General features: G+C 39.5%; 1 pseudogene; it reads right to left on the reverse strand.

Annotated features, from left to right (window-relative positions):
* Positions 1-1,381: 1,381 nt before the first annotated feature.
* Positions 1,382-10,537, reverse strand: LOC129631793 (plexin-A1-like; annotated as a pseudogene).
* Positions 10,538-20,784: the final 10,247 nt, after the last annotated feature.

A 20,784-nucleotide genomic window follows, 5' to 3' on the forward strand; every position in this document is an offset into this window, starting at 1 on the left:
GATATTAGCCTTTTATTAGTCATATCATTTGCAAATAACTTCTACCTTTCATTATGTTGCCTTTTTGTTTTGTGATGTTTTCCTTTGTTGTGCAAAAGCTTTTAAGTTTAATTAGTTCCCATTTATTTTTGTTTTTATTTCTCTTGCTTTAAAATGAGCAGATGCCAGAAAACATAGCTACTTTTTTTTTTTTTTTTAATGTGCAGGTTTTATAACTCAACATGTATTCTCTTGCTGGCTGACTGCAACATGGGAAAACCCAACTTCCAACCCTCTGGTCACTACATCCTGCTACCAACCAGGCCATTGGGTGTGACCTGAGACCTCGACGCTGCCAGGTGCCTGAACAAAGTAAGCAGGAGTCCATTGTTCCTAAAAATGAACAATGGCCCCCAGATGTCCCCTTGCTGCAAGGGGCCAGCATGCTGTTGGGGAGCCAGACTGAAGCCTCTGAAAGGTTGGTGGTGGGTCAGGGAGTGGGGAGGTGTGTGGTCATGACTATTCCTAGACCTCTACAGCTGAGAGCTCAGCCTGAGGCAGGGTGTGGGGGATGGTGGGCATGGTGAGGGAGAATAAATGAGATAAACTTACACTCATGACCAGGAGCCCCAGGCCCCAATAGCTCCCAGAGGCACAGCCCAGAGGATAGAGCAGGAAGTCACTTGGGCCCTGGGTGGAGCCATCCTGCAACCCCTCCACAGGATGGACCCAGGGCCTCTCTCTGGGTGAGGTCGATGTGTCACTCCAACCTCAGCCATGGACAGCATGTGGTGAATCAAGAGGATGGTGGTTGTGGATGTGTAGTGGTGAGCATAGGGGTGCTGAAACATAGGTGGAGGGTGATGGCCCAGACAGACTTTAGCTCATCATGACCAAGCCCTGGGCATTCACTCTCCCCACCTGGGCCACCAGCCAGGCCCCATCCTCAGACTCTGCCCAGGAAGCCAGGCACAGCTGAACCCTCCCAGCCCCTGGGCATAGTCCTTGGCAACCTGGTCTCTCCCTTCCAGAGGGTCCAGCCTCACCTCCAGGGCCTTAGCAGTCACCTTATTGTCCCAAGAAGAACCCTGGTCACACCTGGGTTCCCCAACCCCATGGCAAGCAATTCTGGGCACGAAGGGTGCTTCAGGCATTGTCTCATCCACACCAATTAAGAACTGGGACCCTGGCAGGCTCCAAGGGGAAGGTTAGTGTCAAGGGGACCAGGACTGGACACATGGCCCCCAGCACAGGGCACCTGGCACAGTTGGGACCAGGCCTCTTCTACAGATCTCCCAGCTCTGGCTGCTAGATAAGGGCCAGCCCCAAATTCACTCAAGTCCCCCTGGTCAGATGATCATAGGTCAATGACTCAGCTACTTAGGGGTTCGGTGTGTACTACTCACTCCAGCTTGCTCCAAAGCAGCTGCCACCAGGTCTGCTTATCCTTCTCCAGGGCTGTGTTGGGGTCTTGCCCTTGTACTTGGTGATGTAAGAGTAGATCTCATGCAGGACACTCATGCTATTGAATTGATTCAGGTCCAACATGAAATATGCACTTGTGTCCTGGTAGCTGATGGCAGGCCATCTTGGTGATGTAGGCATAGTAAATCTCCACCTAGCTCTTGTAGTTAAGGATATCCTTGATGTAGAGCAGTTTCTTGGAGGGCAAGTCCTTGCCCAGCTTGTGTTCAGATGTGGAGCAGGAGTCCATGAAGGCCTAGGCCACCACTGAAAGCCAGGCGTCAGTGCTGCTCCTCTTGTAGATGTTGAATAGGACCTATTGGTTCTTAATCATGTTCAACCAGGAGCACAGGAGCAGACAGTTTTTATTCCAGGTGTGATGCATATCTGCATCATGTACCTGGTACCGATTGGCCTGCTCGTCCAGGAAATCAAACATGTACTCGGTGGCCAGCAGCAGGGCTGAGCCCCAGTGCATGCTGAAGATGGTTTGGAAGAGGGCATCCACGAACTTCTGTAGCATGCCATTGACAGCCAGAAGCCACATCAGGAAGTTCTCGAAGACTGTCTTGCTGCCTCAGTTGCCACTGAGCTGGTCCAGGTGGTCATGGTTCTTGACCAGGAACACTGCTACTTTTTATACCAAAAAGTGCTCTGCCCATGTTTTCCTCTGGCAGTTCTATGGTTTCCGGTCTATATATGTCTTTAACCCATTTTATTTTTGTATTTTATATTAAAGATGTTCTAATTTCACTCTTCTACCCGTAGCTGTCCACTTTTCCCAGCACTGCTTTTTGAAGACTGTCTTTTCTCCATTGTCTATTCTTGCCTCTTTGTCATTGATTAATTGACCAAAAGTATATGATTCTGAATTCTCCATCCTCTTCCATTGATCTGTGTGTCTATTGAGCCAGTACTGTAATGTTTTGATTACCGTAGCTTTGTAATATTGTCTGAAGTTGGGAAGTGGGATTTCTCCACCTCTGTTCTCTTTCTCAATATTGTTTTGGCCTTCTGGGGTCTTTTGTATTTCCACATAAATTTAAAATTGTTCCTAGTTCTTTGAAAGATACCATTGGTATTTTTGTAGGGATTGTATTGAGTCTATAAATTGCCTTGGGTAGTATGGTCATTTTAACAATATTAATCGTTCCAACCCAAGAACATGGTATAACTTTCCATCTGTATTATCTTCCGTAGTTTTCCAAGTACAGGTCTCTCACCTCCTTAGGCAGTTTTATTCCAGGAATTGTATTCTTTTTGATGTAGGCTGTTTTAAAAAGATTCAGGATAGGTCTTGATTTAGGGTCAGATTTGGGGCCTGAAGGGTCATATGAATTTTGAGACTCTTTATACAAAAAGGAACTTTAACTACCTGGGGCCAAACCTCTTGATTTGTATGTGAATAAACTGAGGACCAGAAAGAAATAGGCGAGAGGACCCACAGAAGTCACTCGGGACCAATGCAGAAGTGAAAGCCAGGTTCACCTACCCCTATTCCACTGTTCCTCTTCCTCAACAAATATTATTTCACCAATGTTTTTTGTTGTTATTGTTCACAACACTCAGCTTGTGGGATCTTAGTTCCTCAACCAGGGATATAAACCCACAGCCTCTGCAATCTAAGTGCAGAGTCCTAACCAGTGGACTGCCAGCGAATTCCCATTTATTTCACCAAATATTCATCAAGCATCCCATACTAAGCAATGCAACATTTTAAGTAGATAAAGCAAACCCACAATCTCCACCTTTGAAAGTTTAGGAAAACAAGCCACCACTTTCAGTATGAATGAAGTCATCATAGGAAACAAGCTTATGGTTACCAAAGGCGAAGGTGGGAGATAAAGTAGGAGTAAACAGTTAACAGATACACACTACTATACATAAAATAGACAAGCAACAAAGATTTACTGTATAGTGTAGGAAACTGGTGACTCAGATGGTAAAGAATTTGCCTGCAAGCAAGAGAGCCAGGGCAGATCCCTGCTTTGGGAAGATTCCCTGGAGAAGGGAATGGCTACCCACTTTCAGTATTCTTCCCATGGACAGAAGAGCCTGTTAGGCCACAGTCCATGGAGCTGCAAAGAGACAGACAAGACTCAGTGACTTACATTTCACACTATAGGGAACTATATTCATTATCTTGCAATAAACTATAATGGAAAATAATCTGAAATACATCCACATACACACACATGTGAATCACTTTGCTATAAACCTAAAACTAACATAATACTGTAAATCAACTGTACTTCAATTTAAAATGAAGGAGTTGACTTATACTGTGCCCCAATATAATTTATATACCTCTCTCACATATAATACCATGTCCATTGATGTTCCAGGATTTGAAGCTGTGAGTGAGAGGATGTCAGAAAATGGAATGTGAGCTAAGTGAGCTCCTGTTCACACAGCTAGAGGGCACTGCTTAGTGTAAAACAGAACATCTCCCCAAATTATGAGATGATGGGTCCTTTTCCTTCGTCCCCAAAACCAAAACAATGTTTTCTACTTAAAAACACTGACATCAGAGATTTGTTTGGGGATGAAAACTTTCACTTCTAGCTATGTGCCTTGCTGCATTGTCACATGATTGTAAGTCATTTCCTCTGCATCCATTTGAGGGAAGATGACTGGATCAGAAAAAAAAAAAAACATGATAGCACTTGGCTTTCATCAGATAAGGTTAAGGGAATCTTCTGAAGGACTCAGTACTCTTCCAAACTAAGCGCACTGCAAGACTTGGGCACCAGTTGAATTCCTGTGCTAATAGAAGTTATTCAAAATGTATGCTGAGCTTTGTCAAAAGTTTTGTCAAGGCACTGCATTTGTAGTGAGCATTGGGACTTACCACACTGACATCAGAACCCTGTTTATTAACCTGCTATGTTGCTAAAGAATGTCCACATTTTAAAATTTTAAAACTCCAAACATCAAAAATCAAAAATGAATTATATCAAGTGAAAGGAACACTATTGAAATAAATTGCTTTCTAAAATGACTGCCTTGAGAAAAAATATACATTTAGTAATACACTGAATGGTATATTTCTTTAAAAATATACTATTGTTTTACTGTCATGATACTTCAAATACAATCATATCCTTTGACACAACAATTCCATGTCCACAATCATAAATATTGGAAGTATCCAAATGCACATAGGTTTTTGTATATTTGAAATGGGAAAAAAAAAACAACTAAATATCTATGTGTGGGGAAGTGATTTAATAGATTAAGTACATTTGTTATAGTTAATACTACATAGCTGTCTAAGTAAAGGTGGTAGTCCCATTCTCACAGGGAATGATGAGCTACTGTATGTAGTGGAAAAAATTAGGTTACCGTGTGTGTGTATGAGTGAAAGAGAGAGAGAGAAAATAAGAGAATAGCCCAGAACTTTGCTAACTCTAGAGCCACTAGCCACATGTGGCTATTGAGCAATTAAAAAGTGACTAGTCAGAATGGAGATGTCCTCTAAATGGAAAATACTCACTGAACTGTGAAGACTTACAGTGAAGAAAAACAATATAAAGAAAAACAAAAACACTGCATTTCTACTAGACAGTGCTGACCTAGGACTGTCCCTGGGGAGTGGGACTGGGGAAATTTTTTATGAAGAGGACAGGGAATAGGGATTTCCACTTTTAATTATTTTTCAGAAAGTACTTAATTTAAAATTTTAAAAATCAGAGTAGGAATCCAAGCAAAATTCATCGTTTAGTTAATATTATGCATCTGTCTTAATTTCTTAGTTTTGACAAATGCTACCATGGTTATGTAAGCTGTTAACCAAAAAAACAAAAATCTGCTGAATACAGGAACTCTACACTATCATTGCAATTTTTCTGCAAATCTCAAATTATTTCAAAATAAAAACCTAAAAAAAACAACAATGAGGGAAACAAGCACTCTAACAAGATGTATCTTCTGCTTAGAGATTCTTACTTGGAGTCTCAAAGTACTTACTGTAAAGTAACTCACCTACCTACAGCTCCTTGTAAACACATTTGCTTGAAACAAGGCAGCTAGGATTACTAAATATCATATTCCTTAGCTCCCACCTGAAATTCCATCAATTCAGAAAACTCCCTTCTCCCTTGGTGATTAGAAGCTGCCTGGCTGCTGCTTAGGTATCAGGAATTTTTGCTGGAGTAGGAGGCTTGCTCCGAGAAGAGGAAAGCTGCCACCTCTCCAAGGACTTCACTGAAGCCTGGGCAGCTAGAAGTTGTCAAAGCCCCTTCACTTGCTCCTTGCTCCCTCATGGGCTCCTTGCTTCAACCCTCAGACTAAACCAACACTAAGGTCAAGAGGTTTTTGCTAAGATCTCATCGTGAACTTTGAGATTAAAAAAATGAATCAAAAATTAATATTATTAGTATAACAACCTTCACCTATATTTATACAGGTGTTACTTTTTACTTAAAAGTATTCAGAACAAGAACTAAACTCTCTTTTTGCTATTGATTTTCTAAGTCAATTTCACTACTGATCAAAAACTAAATTCTGTATCATTTCAATTTTCTTAAATATATTAAGCCTTCTTATGCACACACACAAAAAAAGAACTCAGCATACAAATGAGTAGGAATGACAGGTAAAAGTGGATAACAAAATTAAAAACAGATTTGATATAGATACATAGATACATGGTTATTTCAGAACTGGCCAAACGAAGATAAATTTAAACACTGCACTGGAGTGTAAAATACTTTTATTTTACATGAAGTAGGTTTAAAAGGCATGAAATGTAGAAATTACAAAGGACGACATGTCAGATAGTCATAAGGCATGTTGTTAAGTATAGACTATAAAGCTGTAACAAAATATTTTCCAAAGGTGACCCAACCACAAAACAAGTATATTAAAAATAACGTGGGTATTTAAACAGACATTCTACCACCATAATCACACCTTCATAGTTTAAATAATTGTTTTTTAAAGATCACTACTTTCTCTGGAAAAAGAGTTACACCATAAGAAGAAGGAGCTTGACTAAGAATTTACGAAAGAAAACTGCTACTATTGAAGCATCTTTGCATCCCAGGGATAAAGCCCACTTGGTCATGGTGTATGATCTTTTTAATGTGTTGTTGGATTCTGATTACTAGAATTTTGTTAAGGAGTTTTGCATCTATGTTCATCGGTGATATTGGCCTGTAGAGTGTTTTTGTTTTTGTTTTTGTTTTTGCATCTTTGTCAGGTTTTGATATTAGGGTGATGGTGGCCTCATAGAATGAGTTTGCAAGTTTACCTTCCTCTGCAATTTTCTGGAAGAGTTTGAGTAGGATAGGTGTTAGCTCTTCTCTAAATTTTTGGTAGAATTCAGCTGTGAAGCCATCTGGCCCTGGACATTTGTTTGCTGGAAGATTTCTGATTACAGTTTCAATTTCCGTGCTTGTGATGGATCTGTTAAGATTTTCTATTTCTTCCTGGCTCAGTTTTGGAAAGTTGTACTTTTCTAAGAATTTGTCCATTTCTTCCAAGCTGTCCATTTTATTGGCATATAGTTGCTGATAGTAGTCTCTTATGATCCTTTGTATTTCTGTGTTGTCTGTTGTGATCTCTCCATTTCCATTTCTAATTTTATTGAGTTGATTTTTCTCCCTTTGTTTCTTGATGCGTCTGGCTAATAGTTTGTCAAGTTTATGTATCCTTTCAAAGAACCAGCTTTTGACTTTGTTGATTTTTGCTATGGTCTCTTTTGTTTCTTTTGCATTTATTTCTGCCCTAATTTTTAAGATTTCTTTCCTTCTACTAACCCTGGGGTTATTCATTTCTTTCTTTTCTAGTTGTTTTAGGTGTAGAGTTAGGTTATTAATTTGACTTTTTTCTTGTTTCTTGAGGTATGCCTGTATTGCTATGAACCTTCCCCTTAGCACAGTTTTACAGTATCTCACAGGTTTTGGGTTGTTGTGTTTTCATTTTCATTCGTTTCTATGCATATTTTGATTTATTTTTTTAATTTCTTCTGTGATTTGTTGGTTATTCATCAGCGTGTTGTTCAGCCTCCATATGTTGCAATTTTTAAGAGGGAGATGGTGGGACGATTTGGGGGAATGACACTGAAATATGTATAATATCATTTAAGAAATGAATTGCCAGTCCAGGTTTGACACAGGAGGCTTGGGGCTGGTGCACTGGGATGACCTGGAGGGATGGTATGGGGAGGGAGGTGGGAGGGGGGTTCAGGATGGGGAACACACATACACCTGTGGCAGATTCATGTTGATGTGTGGCAGAACCAATACAATATTGTAAAGAAAAAAAAAATGCAGTGAAGTGATTAAAAAAAAAAAAAGAAAATTGCTACTATGTAAATGAGTGACCTTTATAATTATAGGCAATACAACTGAAAAAAAGATGTAGAGGATCTAGAATCTTGAAAGTCACATTTCTGATGCATTCTCTACTGCATAGCTTTTCCACTGAAAACTGGTTAAAATCTGAGCTCTCCTTAAGGTTGAGAACTCTCCAACCAAGTGTCCCAGCTGTCTCTCTCCTTTTCCCCTCTTTCCAGCTGAGTTCCAGAAAAGAATGATGAAAATCTTTAAAATTACAGATCTAGGGCATCCAACCTATATGGCAACTGAACTTTATTTAATTTTTCAGCATTGCTTTATTATAAGACATAGGTTGCAAAAAATAAGCTATATGTATTGTAAGCTGAAAAGAATGAGAATCATAGAATAGATCTGCAGCAATCTCTTCTGAGGATAGCATGAAAAATAGACATTTCAATTGTGCCTTTAGATTCGCAATCAGGTTGATGGAAGCAAATAGCCCCAGGTCGTTCACCTTAAAACCTAAATAAAGAAAGAAGCAATCGGCCAACCAGAGGCTTAAAATTGGTATAGAATTTAAAGGCTCAAAAGACAGTTTTCTATAATAGGTTAACCTGGGGTATCCTCTGCTGCTGCTGCTAAGTTGCTTCAGTCGTGTCCAACTCTGTGCGACCCCATAGACAGCAGCCCAACAGGCTCCCCCGTCCCTGGGGTTCTCCAGACAAGAACACTGGAGTGGGTTGCCATTTCCTTCTCATATCCTCTAATGCACATTAATGAAGTGTCCTTTATGTACAGTTGGGAAGGTCCCCTGCAGGAGAAAATGGCGGCCCATTCCCGTATTTTTGCCTAGAGAATCCCATGGACAGAGGAGCCTGGCAGGCTACAGTCCATGGGGTCACAAAAAGTCGGACACGACTGAGCGACTAATACTAGGGCATCTCTACTTACCTCTGGAAAGACTTTCTCAGTAGAAATCTGGAGACAAAATTAATTTTTATTCAGTTAAAAAAAAATTCAAACTTATGTGAAAATTAAATTTAAATGGAAATAAACATGAGGGGATGTTCCCAAATAAATGAATGACAAGTCAAACCACTTGGAATTTCTGCCTTGGGAATTATAACACTAAAAGTGATTGGCAGATAAAACATGGCAAGATCCTAAAAGATCAGGGAGCCTCTTCGGGCCCTGTGGGTGTCTATGGCAGAGATCTAGGAGAAAAACTTCTAAGGCACTCCTAAGAGAAAAACTACACATTTAGTCTTTTTATGTTGTTGTTAATCAAGTTAACACTTGTCATCACCCAGACCATTTTGGGGTTCCTTGATAGTTTGTTATCTTTCTGCCATCTTCCTCATTATAAATCACTGATACAGAGTTGATCCTACCCTGAAAACCAGTCTCCCAATCCCTGCTGGAACCACTCTTGACACGTCTAGAGTGATGCTACACACTACCGCTGGCTGTGACCTGAGCTTATCCAAAGTCCTCATTTCTTTCTATGAGAAGGAAAGTGGACAGTAAAACATTGCTATCATACTTAAATCAAATTTTTTTATTACAAAAAAATGGAGAAAATGATTCAAACAGTTATAGAAACACATAAAAGGAAAAAGTGAAACTCTTTTGACTATTTATCCCTCTGAAATAAACGTATTTAGAATATGATTCTGGAATACTTTACAGTAAAAGAATAAAATTATACTATTCTAGAACCTTTTTCTTTTTATTAGCAATATAGATTTCTCCTTTGAGAAGTAACACAAGCTCTGTGAAACTAGGGATTTTGTCTGTTTCCTTCACTGCTATATTTCTAGGAACTAAATCACTGTCTGGCACAAAGTAGATGCTAAAAAATGTTCACTGAGTGAATGAATGAGATCTTCCTTCCTGTCAGATCAGTCAGAAGTTCCATGGGGTCAGGGATGTGTCTCTTCGGTCTCTGTGATCCCAGCACCAGAGTACCTGGCACAAGGTAAGCACTTAGTAGCTGTTGAACTAGCAAAACAACTCAATGATGAAACCAACTAATTTTTGTTTTAACTGTTCCAGTGTGTTGACAATACCACAATAACCAGCTATTTCCCAATTCATGGAAAAAGTCTCTCACAAACACTGTTGCAATAGTTGTTCTTATATATATATATATCCTTGTTTAAAGATTTTTTTAGGATAAGAATCTCTTTTGTGGGGCAATCATTGACCTGGTTTAAATGTGTTCTGAAACCTCTTCCCTCTAGAATTTCATAAACTAAAAACACTTAAGATTAATTATTCAGCTTGTTTAAAAGCCACTGCCTGGAACTTTGCAAAATGATTTCCCTTTCAAATCTCCAGTAGAAAACGAATGCTTCCGAAACCTATCTAGATGCAGCCTGAACACTGTAACAAACAGGAAGCCTGCATCCTTGGTGACCAACAGCTCCTGCATGCAACACAGTAGCATTTAGTCATCACCCTGAGAAGGCCGTTTTCAGGCAGGCCTCTACTGTTGATTCATCCAGCAGAAAAGAGAAAGAAAACAGGAGAGTAATAGACTTCCAGGGCCTGAGCTGGAAGATGATGCTGAGAAACTAAGAGCTGGACAAGACCAGAAACAGGAGCTTAAGAGTATTTTTGAGTTCCCCACAAGTGAAGGTACAGAGCTCTATCTGAACTCTCCAATGGAAAAGTTTTTCCAGAAATTTACCTTTCTACTTATTTAATTTTTTCACTCCAAAGATATTAAGTAAATCTCTATTATGTGTCAGAGTTGTGCCATAACTGGGGAGGAAAAGAACAGGCAAGATGAACCTACTCTCCACCATCTTGGCACTGAAGCTTAAGGACCATTGTTAAAGCACGAAGGGATCTGACTCTGACAAATAAAGACAGCTAGACACCTTCACCTACTTTCCACCAGGGAACAGAATTTGTGTCCCACTCCTGCTCCTTCTTTTATGAAAAACACTGCTCCATTTCTCTCCATGAATGGAGAAGTCAGTTAGAGATCTTTCCCTTTGAGTACAACCCAAGCAAAACTGGTCAATACACCCTGAGTGTACTTCCTTTTTCTCCAGGAGCATCTGCCACACCACAGGCCTTGCTGGGCCATCTTCTTAACTGAGGCCAAGGAGAGCTGTGCATTGGCACTTACTGTTGCAGAGTCAACATTCAAAGAAGTATAAACCTTGAGGCTTTGAGGACATCAAGACCACCTAGTCCTACTCCAGTAGTTTCCTAACCCCTTCTATGGATCGCAGAGGTCTTTGAGAATCAGTGGTCACTTTAGACTTCCTGTATTGAAAAAGACACACATATATCTCAGCATGTAATTTCCCCTGTATTTTCAGGAGTTTCATGGACACACCAGGTAATTGAATATCTAGAATTCCAGAGATCCCATATTAAGGATTCTTATTCTCTATAAAAGCCCACTGGAGCTCTAATGTCCCAATTAGCAGTCTCTGAGTTGGGTGGATGGAACGCAGAGGCAATGTAGTGCCTGTGTATTACCACATAGGTCCCAGTTCAATCCTCAAGTGAGCTAGTTATCTTTAAAATATGGAAAAACTCTGCTCAGTGGCCAAGGGCAGAATGTCTCAAATCAGTCAGCTGAGCCATCTCATGTCTTCAAAGAAGACAACAGCAAGCCCCTAAATGAAGTGGTTGAATCTGGTGGCGTTGAAAGGTGACAGCAGCCCAGAGGTTGTTAGGATTGCTGCCCACTGTTGACAGAGCAGTCACATTCGTATGGATCCTCCACTTCATATACATTTTCCTCAATGATACAGATGTTTTCCTCTGGGTGCATCCCCTCTGCTGCTGTATTTGCCAACCCTGAAGGAGAAAGGTTGGCCAAAGTGATGAGACTGTGGGAATAAAGTATTGTAGTTGAGTTAAGCATTTTCTGGACAACATGTAATAGAATTGAGAGAACGGGCTTTGCTGAAGAGTTAGCAACCAAGGCAGTATATGATCCTTGATCAGGTTCTGAATAGGAAGGGAAAACATAAAATAACAATGAAATAATCTGGGGAATATTCTGTACAAATTCAAATTAATCTGAAATTTCTTAGGTATAAAAGTGGAATTGTGTTATCTAAGAGAATATACTTATTCTGAGGAAGTGCAGACTAAAGTGTTTATGTGTAGTGTCAAGATGTCTGAAACACCTGTACAAATGGTTCAGAAAAAAAAAAATTGTATACGTAAAGAGAGAAACAAGGTATATGTGACAAAATATCAAATAACATGCTCTAACTGCACTGTTATTTCCATTATTATGTGGGTTTTAAACAATTCCAAAAAGTAAAAGGAATGTGTTATGGATCCAATGAGACTTGAGTTTGAATTCTACCTCTGTTGCTTACCATCCATATGATCTAGGCTAAGTTGGGGCCTTTTCCATTTATTTATTCAAGAACTATTTAGTGTGTTACACACTGAGCCCATGCATCAAGAGGTACAACAGTGAACAAAACACAAAAAGCTCCTGGAAGCTGTATATTAGTAAACTTAGGGTGTTAGGGTCCTCATCTATACAATAGGAATAAGTACTCTTCTCTCACAGGGCTGCTGTAAGGAACATTTATCCATTCAATCCTCAAATATTTATGAAGTGTGTACGAAGAATCAGGTGTGCACTAGGGGATACAGTTGTTAATGCGCTGATAAGTTCCTGATTTTCTATGGAATTTACATTTATAGGTAGAGATAAAACATTAACCCAAAATTTCATAAAGAATGAACTAGTAGTACACGTAAATGTAAATATTACCTATTGATATTACAACATTTCAGGTTTTAGCTCTAATAAATACTGGTTATAGATCATATAGAGCCATGATGATTAGATGTTCTATTTGGTCTAAGATGTCAGAAGAATAGGATGGGGAAACCACTTTCTTCCCCACAAATTCATCAAAAGAACATTTGAATGCTGAGCAAATTCCACAAAACTTCTAAATCCTGGCATAGGACATCAGGCACCCAGAAAGGCAGCCCATTTTCTTCAAAAGGAGATTATGTGCCTAACTGAAAGTCCCAGCAGAGAAGCAACCCAGATGCTCTATAAGCCACGAGCAAGCAGGGGCTGGACAGGGAGGTGCAGGCTGCATTGCTTCAGGTAAGGACTGGGCCTGAATGCCCCGAGGGCAATCTGAGGGAACTAACTTGAGATAGCTTCCCATTCTGTGGGATAGCTATCCTGCAAAAAGCCTTAACCTAAGACATCACCAGGCCCGCTCACAGAACAAAGGACTGAGCAGAATTAGCCAGCTGCGGACCGGCCCATCCCCCACCGGAGACAAGCAGGGGAGGGCAGCCAGAGCCGGAAGGGGGCAATCGCGACCCCAGAGAGGCATCCTCTACCAAACTGCAAGAAGGCTTCACTGCTAACCAAGACTTCTTGGGATTTTGAATGGTCAATCCACTGGGAGGATCACAACCAGAGATCAGCTTCCCAGAAGAGACACACGGCTCACCTGAGAAGGTGCGGCCGCTGTACACCCAGAAAACTGAGCGGCGGACGGGGAGGCGATAAGACGCAGCCTCCAATGGTCAGGGGGCAGGGACTGCGCTCACCAAACACCTGGTCACCTGAGCTGCTTGGACCTGGGAAGGGCACAAAACGCAGGCCCAACCTAGTCTGGGCCTTGGTGGACTACCCGAGAACCTGAACCTGAGCGGCTTAGACCTGGAAAGTGCTTGCAACCCAGGGCCTGCCACAGACAGTTCCTGGCAGAGCAACCTAGAGCCTGAGCAGTGTAGACTGGGAAAGCACACACGCTGTGAGCCGGGGCAAACCCAGTGTGGCCGAGACACTGCAAGCACTCCCCACACATGCCAGTAATATTTGTTTGCAGTGTTCCTCCCTCCCCACAGCACGACTGAACAAGTGAGCCTAAGAAAAGTGACCTCCACCTGCCCCTTGTGTCAGGGTGGAAATTAGACACTGAAGAGACCAGCAAACAGAAGAAGCTAAAATAAACAGAGGGAACTGCTTTGGAAGTGAGAGGTGCAATAGATTAAAACCCTGTAGTTAGCACCAACTACATAAGAAGAGGCCTATAGATCTTGAAGAAGTATAAGCCAGACCAAGGAACTATCTGAAAATGAACTGCCCCAAACTGTATGCAACAGCTCCAGAGAAAGTCCTAGATATGTTTTATACTATTATAATTTTATAAATTTTCTTAAATTTTTAAAAATTTTTAACTCCTCTATTACTCATTTAATTTTCATTTTTATTACCTACTATTACCTTGCAAAAAAAAAAAAAAAGACCCTATTTTTAAAGCAAACTTCATATATGTATATTTTATAATTTTGTGACTTTGTTTTGTTTTTTTAATATTGTATTTTTGAGAATCTAACCTCTACTCTAGATTTTTAATCTTTGCTTTTTGGTATTTGTTATCAATTTTGTACCTTTAAGAACCCAATCTTCAGTACCCATTTTTACTTCGGAGTGAGATTATTGGCCTCATTGCTCTCTCGCCACTTTAGGCTCTCCTTTTTTTCCACCAGGTCACCTCTATCTCCTCCCTTCCCCTTCTCTTCTCTACCCAACTCTGTGAATCTCTTTGTGTGTTCTGGCCTGCGGAGAACACTTAGTTAGGGAACTGATTACTGACTGGATCTGTCTCTCTCCTTTTGATTCCCCCTATTATCCTCCTGGCCACCTCTGTGTCCTACCTCCCTCTTCTCTTCTCTGTGTAACTCCATGAACATCTCTGAGGGATCCAGACTGTGGAGAGCAATAGGAAGTGATTACCAGCTAGCTTGCTCTCTCCCCTTTTGATTCCACCTCTTCTCCTCCTGGTCACCTCTATCCCCCTCCTCCCTCTTCTCTTCTCCATGTAACTCTGTGAACCTCTCTGGGTGACCCTCACTATGGAGAAACTTTTCATCATTAACCTAGATGTTTTATCATTGGTGCTGTATAGATGGAGAAGTCTTCAGGCTACTGTAAGAATAAGACTGAAAACCAGAGGCAGGAGGCTTAAGTCAAAATCCTGAAAACACCAAAGACATTCTGACTCCAGGGAGCATTAATAAATAAGAGCTCATCAAAAGCCTCCATACTACACAGAAACCAAGCACCACCCAAGGGCCAAGAAGCTCCAGAGAAAGACATACCACACAAATTCTCCAGCAACACAGGAACATAGCCCTGAGCTTCAATATACAGGCTGCCCAAAGTCACTCCAAACCCACTGACATCGCATAACTCACTACTGGATGCTTTATTGCACTCCAGAGAGAAGAAATCCAGCTCCACCCACCAGAACACTGAAACAAGCTTCCCTAACCAGGAAACCTTGACAAGCCACGCATCAAACCCCACCCACAGTGAGGAACCTCCACAATAAAGAGGAACCACAAACTGCCAGAACATGGAAAGGCCACCCCAAACACACCAATATAAACAAGATGAAAGGCAGAGAAATACTCTGCAGGTAAAGGAACAGGATAAATCCCCATCAAACTAAACAAAAGAGGACGAGATAGGGAATCTACCTGATAAAGAATTCCAAATAATGATAATGAAAATGATCCAAAATCTTGAAAACAAAATGGAATCACAGATAAATAGCCTGGAGACTAGGATTGAGAAGATGCAAGAAATGTTGAATAAGGATCTGGAAGAAATAAAAGAGTCAATATATAATGAATAAAGCAATAAATGAGATCAAAAGCCCTCTGGAGGGAACCAACAGTAGAATAATGGAGGCAGAGGATAGGATAAGTAAGGTAGAAGATAGAATGTTGGAATTAAATGAAACAGAGAGGAAACAAGAAAAAAGAATTAAAAGAAGTGAGGACAAACTCAGAGACCTCTGGGACAATGTTAAACACCCCAACATTCGAATCATAGGAGTCCCAGAAGAAGAAGACAAACAGAAAGACCATGAGAAAATACTTGAGGAGATAATAGTTGAAAACTTCCCTAAAATGGGGAAGGAAATTGTCACCCAAGTCCAAGAAACCCAGAGACTCCCAAACAGGATAAACCCAAGGCGAAACACCCCAAGACACATATTAATCAAATTAACAAAGATCAAACACAAAGAACAAATATTAAAAGCAGCAAGGGAAAAACAACAAATTACACAAAAGGGGATTCCCATAAGGATAACAGCTGATCTTTCAATAGAAACTCTTCAGACCAGAAGGGAACGGCAGGGCATACTTAAAGTGATGAAAGAGAAAAACCTATAGCCCAGATTACTGTACCCAGCAAGGATCTCATTCAAATATGAAGGAGAAATCAAAAGCTTTACAGACAAGCAAAAGCTCAGAGAATTCAGCACCACCAAACCAGCTCTCCAACAAATGCTAAAGGATCTTCTCTAGACAGAAAACACAGAAAGGGTGTATAAACTCTAACCCAAAACAACAAAGTAAATGGCATTGGGATCATAGTTATCAATAATTACCGTAAATGTACATGCTTTGAATGCCCCAATCAAAAGACAAAGACTGGCTGAATGGATACAAAAACAAGACCCCTATATATGTTGTCTACAAGAGACCCACCCCAAAACAATGGACACATACAGACTAAAAGTGAAAGGCTGGAAAAAGATATTCCATGCAAATAGAGACCAAAAGAAAGCTGGAGTAGCAATACTCATATCAGATAAAATAGACTATAAAACAAAGGCTGTGAAAGGAAACAAAGAAGGATGCTACATAATGATCAAAGGATCAATCCAAGAAAAAGATATAACAATTGTAAATATATGTGCACCCAACGTAGGAGCACCACAATATTTAAGACAAATGCTAACAAGTATGAAAGGGAAATTAACAGTAACACAATAACAGAGGGAGACTTTAATACCCCACTCACACCTATGGATAGATCAAATAAACAGAAAATTAACAAGGAAACACAAACTTTAAATGATACAATAGACCAGTTAGACCTAACTGATCTATACGACCTAAAGATCTATAGGACATTGCACCCCAAAACAATGAATTTCATCCTTTTCTCAAGTGCACATGGAACCTTCTCCAGGATAGATCACATCCTGGGCCATAAGTCTAGCCTTGGTAAATTCAAAAAAATTTAAACCATTTCAAGCATCTTTTCTGACCACAATGCATTAAGATTAGATGTCAACTACAGGAGAAAAACTATTAAAAATTCCAACATATGGAAGCTAAACAACACGCTGCTGAATAACCAACAAATCACAGAAGAAATAAAAAAAGAAATAAAAATATGCATAGAAATGAATGAAAATGAAAACACAACAACCCAAAACCTGTGGGATAGTGTAAAAGCAATGCTAAAGGGAAGGTTCATAGCAATACAGACATACCTCAGGAAACAACAAGATGTCAAATAAATAACCTAACTCTACACCTAAAGCAACTAGAAAAGGAAGAAATGAAGAACCCCAGGGTTAGCAGAAGGAAAGAAATCTTAAAAATTAGGGCAGAAATAAATGCAAAAGAAACAAAAGAGACCATAGCAAAAACCAACAAAGCCAAAAGCTGGTTCTTTGAAAGAATAAATAAAATCGACAAACCATTAGCCAGACTCATCAAGAAACAAAGGGAGAAAAATCAACTCAATAAAATTAGAAATGGAAATGGAGCGATCACAACAGACAACACAGAAATACAAAGGATCATAAGAGACTACTATCAGCAACTATATGCCAATAAAATGGACAGCTTGGAAGAAATGGACAAATTCTTAGAAAAGTACAACTTTCCAAAACTGAACCAGGAAGAAATAGAAAATCTTAACAGACCCATCACAAGCATGGAAATTGAAACTGTAATCAGAAATCTTCCAGCAAACAAAAGCCTGGGTCCAGATGGCTTCACAGCTGAATTCTACCAAAAATTTAGAGAAGAGCTAACACCTATCCTGCTCAAACTCTTCCAGAAAATTGCAGAGGAAGGTAAACTTCCAAACTCATTCTATGAGGCCACCATCACCTTAATACCAAAACCTGACAAAGATGCCACAAAAAAGAAAACTACAGGTCAATATCACCGATGAACATAGATGCAAAACTCCTTAACAAAATTCTAGCAATAAGAATCCAACAACACATTAAAAAGATCATACACCATGACCAAGTGGGCTTTCTCCCAGGGATGCAAAGACTCTTCGATATTTGCAAATCAATCAATGTAATACACCACATTAACAAATTGAAAAATAAAAGCCATACGATTATCTCAATAGATGCAGAGAAATCCTTTGACAAAATTCAACATCCATTTATGATAAAAACTCTTCAGAAAGCAGGAATAGAAGGAACATACCTCAACATAATAAAAGCTATATATGACAAACCCACAGCAAACATTATCCTCAATGGTGAAAAATTGAAAGCGTTTCCCCTAAAGTCAGGAACAAGACAAGGGTGCCCACTCGCACCACTACTATTCAACATACTTCTGGAAGTTTTGGCCACAGCAATCAGAGCAGAAAAAGAAATAAAAGGAATCCAAGTTGGAAAAGAAGTAAAACTCTCACTGTTTGCAGATGACATGATCCTCTATATAGAAAACCCTAAGGACTCCACCAGAAAATGTCTAGAGCTAATCAATGAATATAGTAAAGTTGTAGGATATAAAATCAACACACAGAAATCCCTTGCATTCCTATACACTAATAATGAGAAAACAGAAAGAGAAATTAAGGAAACAATTCCATTCACCATTGCAACGAAAAGAATAAAATTCTTAGGAAAATAACTACATAAAGAAACAAAAGACCTATATATAGAAAACTACAAAACACTGGTGAAAGAAATCAAAGAGGACACTAACAGATGGAGAAATATACCATGTTCATAGATGAACACAGATGATTAGAAGAATCAATATAGTGAAAATGAGTATACTAAACAAAGCAATCTATAGATTCAATGCAATCCCTATCAAGCTACCAATGGTACTTTTCATAGAACTAGAACAAATAATTTCACAATTTGTATGGAAATACAAAAAACCTCAAAGAGCCAAAACAATCTTGAAAAGAAGGATGGAACAGGAGGAATCAACCTGCCTGATTTTCGGCTCTACTACAAAGCCACATTCACCAAGAAAGTATGGTACTGGCACAAAGACAGAAATATAGATTAATGGAACAAAATAGAAAGCCCGGTGATAAATCCACACACCTGTGGTCACCTTCTCTTCGACAAAGGAGGAAAGAATATACAATGGAGAAAAGACATCTCTTTAACAAGTGGTGCAGAGAAAACTGGTCAACCACTTGTAAAAGAATGAAACTAGAACATTTTATAACACCATGCAAAAAAAATAAACTCAAAATGGATTAAAGATCTAAATATAAGACCAGAAACTATAAAACTCCTAGAGGAGAACATAGGCAAAACACTCTCCAACATAAATCATAGCAGGATCCTCTATGACACACCTCCCAGAATATTGGAAATAAAAGCAAAAACAAACAAATGGGACCTAATTAAAATTAAAAACTTCTGCACAACAAAGGAAACTATAAGCAAGGTGAAAAGACAGTCTTCAGAATGGGAGGAAATAATAGCAAACGAAACAACGGACAAAGAATTAATCTCAAAAATATACAAGCAACACCTGCAGCTCAATTCCAGGAAAATAAACAACCCAACCAAAAAATGGGCCAAAGAACTAAACAGACATTTCTCCAAAGAAGACATACAGATGGCTAACAAACACATGAAAAGATGCTCAACATCACTCATTATCAGATAAATGCAAATCAAAACCACAATGAGGTACCATTTCACACCAGTCAGAATGTCTGCAATCCAAAAGTTTACAAGCAATAAATGCTGGAGAGGGTGTGGAGAAAAGGGAACCCTCTTACACTGTTGGTGGGAATGCAAACTAGTACAGCCACTATGAAGAACAGTGTGGAGATTCCTTAAAAAACTGGAAATAGAACTGCCTAATGACCCAGCAATCCCACTGCTGGCCATACACACTGAGGAAACCAGAATTGAAAGAGACACGTGTACCCTAGTGTTCATCGCAGCACTGTTTATAACAGCCAGGACTTGGAAGCAACCTAGATGTCCATCGGCAGATGAATGGATAAGAAAGCAATGGTACATATACACAATGGAGTATTACTCAGCCATTAAAAAGAATACATTTGAATCAGTTCTAATGAGGTGGATGAAACTGGAGCCTATTATACAGAGTGAAGTAAGCCAGAAAGAATAACACCAATACAGTATACTAATGCATATATATATGGAATTTAGAAAGATGGTAACAATAACCCTATATGCAAGACAGCAAAAGAGGCACAGATGTATAGAACAGTCTTTTGGACTCTGTGGGAGAGGGTGAGGGTGGGATGATTTGGGAGAATGGCAATGAACTATGTATATTATCTTATGTGAAATGAATCACCAGTGCAGATTCGATGCATGATACAGGATGCTCGGGGCTGGTGCTGGGATGACCCAGAGGGATGGGATGGGGAGGAAGGTGGGAGGGGGGTCAAGATGGGGAGCACATGTACACCCATGGCAAATTCATGCCAATGTATGGCAAAACCACTACAATATTGTGAAGTAATAAGCCTCCAATTAAAATAAATAAATTTATTTAAAAAAAAAAAAAAACAAGCATCCAGCCCTCATGGACCACTTTGGTGTGAGTACCTCTGAATTTCCCCCAAATTACTCAAGCATGAGTTATTTCAGGGTTTACTCAAAGTGAAATTAATCTCCAGTCTTTTAGCTGTTCATGTAGAAATTATTCTAAATGATTAAAATTATCCTTACATTTAGCCTTTGTCTAATTCTTCTGGGAAAACCAAAGTTTAATTGAGTTGTGAAAAAGAAATATAACACAGGTATTGATTCAATATGAAAAAGACCTTTTATCCTTCCAAAACAATTTTAAAAATCAAAGTGGTTTGAGGACAATTTAGCATTTTGTAGAAACTGGTAACACTATCAAACAATACTATTATATTTGCAAACTCTATTTTCTTTTTTTTTTTTTGCAAACTCTATTTTCTAAAACAGAAAGCCTCTTTGCTACTCCTTCCATCTCTTTTTTCCTTGTATTTTTT

This window comes from Bubalus kerabau, chromosome 1, assembly GCF_029407905.1.
Source record: "Bubalus kerabau isolate K-KA32 ecotype Philippines breed swamp buffalo chromosome 1, PCC_UOA_SB_1v2, whole genome shotgun sequence".
NCBI classification, from domain to species: Eukaryota; Metazoa; Chordata; class Mammalia; order Artiodactyla; family Bovidae; genus Bubalus; species Bubalus kerabau.